A 2,359-nucleotide genomic window follows, 5' to 3' on the forward strand; every position below is an offset into this window, starting at 1 on the left:
ACATGGGTTAGTCCCACCAGTGTACATTTTATTTTCATTGCCGCTCTATTTTTTTTTATAGAAAATTGAAAATGGATCGATTTTTGAGTGTATTTCGATTATTCCAAACTTTTATTACTTATTTATTTGTTTGCTGTACAAAAAAACTTTTTGAATTCCCAATAGAAAGAGATTTTCCTAAGGAAAAAGCTTTTAAGGCTGTCCAATATCCCTTCTTTTTCCAAATATTTTTACGAATACGCTTTTTTGATGTAGAAGAACATGGGTCAGTCCCACTAGCGTGCATTTCATTTTCACCGCCACTGAACATGGGTTAGTCCCACCAGTGTGCATTTCATTTTCATTGCCGCTAAACATGGGTCAGTCCCACTAGCGTGCATTTCATTTACCCCACCACTGAACAGGGGTTAGTCCCGCCAGTGTGCATTTCATTTTCACCGCCGCTGAACATGGGTTAGTCCACCAGTGTGCACTTCATTTACATTGCCACTAAACATGGGTCAGTCCCACTAGTGTGCACTTCATTTACATTTCCATTAAACATGGGTTAGTCCCACTAATGTGCATTACATCTTATCGTTAGACATGGGTCAGTCCCACTAACACTTCATTTCACTTCACTTCATCCTTTTAAATTCTTGTTGGGGTCAGTCCCCTTTTAAATATTGGGATCAATCCCCTTCTGGTCAGTCCCGATTTAAATTCCTGTTGGGGTCAGTCCTCTTTTAAATGTTGGGGTCAGTCCCCTTCGGGTCAATCCCGATTTAAATTTTTTGTTGGGGTCAGTCCCGATTTAAATTCCATGTTGGGGTCAGTCCCCTTCGGGTCAGTCCCCTTTTAAATTTCCTGTTCGGGTCAGTCCCATGATTTAAATTTTGTTCAGGTCAGTCTCATGATTTTAAATTTTGTTTAGGTCAGTCCCATGATTAAATTTCCCGTTCGGATCATTCCCATTTTAAATTTCTTGTTCGGATCAGTTCTGTTTTAAATTCTTCGTCTGGGTCAGTCCCATTTTTGTTAAAAGAGGTCAGTCCTCATTTTCAAAGACGGCAGTCATTCGAATAGTGGCAACCGAATGACACATGTAAGTATTTGGTGTCTACTTCTTTGTCTCAAGTTTTTTCAAAACTCAGACAAAGAGGGGCAAACTGTAGACACCAAATTTTTGATTTTTTAACTTTATTTGTTTAATTAATTTAATAGGTTTACTTGCTTCAATTTTAGGATTTTTTATTTTATTTTATTTTGTTCTGGTTTATTTTATTTTATTTTTTATTTTTGTCTTCATACTAAATTTCAGAAAAAAACAAAAGAAAAAGGAAAAAAGAGTGAAAATGACAAGTGGGGAGGCATACTTTTGGACAAGTGTCCCTTTTATATTTTAGACAACTAAGCACCTAAGGGGTGAGGTGTTAGGGATACTTGGTAAGTTTAAGGAATTTTTGGGGGAAAGAAAATGGAAAAAAAAAAAGATTAGTGAGGAGGTAGAGGAAGGAGCTCGAACGGAGAGGAGAAGAAAAACTTGGTCTGAGAGCTTGAGAAACAGGGGAGGCTTTTGGGTGACGGCTTGTTGAGTGAAGAAATTAGAAAAGAAACGAGAGAGGGGAGTTTAGGGACGGCTGGGCTGAAAAAAAAAAGAAAAAACAGAGGGCCGAAAAAGGGCAAGAAAGAAGCTTCATGGGAGCGACTAGGTTTGGTGGAAGAGAAACACAGAAAAAGAGCAAGGGGAGTTGGAGAGAGCTACGGGGAACAAGAAATGGGAAACAAGCGACGGAGAGAGGTTTTGGGGTTGAGCTAAATAGAGGAAAGAAAAGGGCAGCGGACAACAAAAAGAAAGGAAAGCTTGTGAATTTGGGGGACAAAACGAGAGAGACAGAGACGATGAGGCTTGCGGCTAGAGAGGAAAACAGAGCTAAAGAAAAACATAGGGCAAGGAAATAGAGGCGGCGGACGGAGTAAAAGGTCTAGGAAGAAAAAGAAAAATCGTACAGAGGGTAAGAAAAGAGGGGAAGGGGATGTCGGCGAAAAAGCAAGGGAAATTTCTAGCAGATTGAGAGTGAGGCAAGCAAGGAAAAGAAGGAAATTAGCTACGGAAAAACAGAGCAGTCGGAACTGCCGCACTCGTCAAAAGCCGCCACCACCATCCCGTCGGAATCCGCTACTGTCATCCACGAACCTTCACCGTGAGAGACCACTGTAAGTTAATCTTCTCCTTTACATTTCAGTCTTCATTCGAACATAAGCTTTGAAAGATTTCAGAGCATGTTTGCTGATGAACGTCCATGTCTGCCGTTAGCATGTTGTTTCAAATTTTACGTCGATTGTTCATGGCCTTTTCTGTATGTTGATTGAACTGTAT

Source organism: Coffea arabica, chromosome 6e, assembly GCF_036785885.1.
Source record: "Coffea arabica cultivar ET-39 chromosome 6e, Coffea Arabica ET-39 HiFi, whole genome shotgun sequence".
In the NCBI taxonomy this organism is placed as follows: domain Eukaryota; kingdom Viridiplantae; phylum Streptophyta; class Magnoliopsida; order Gentianales; family Rubiaceae; genus Coffea; species Coffea arabica.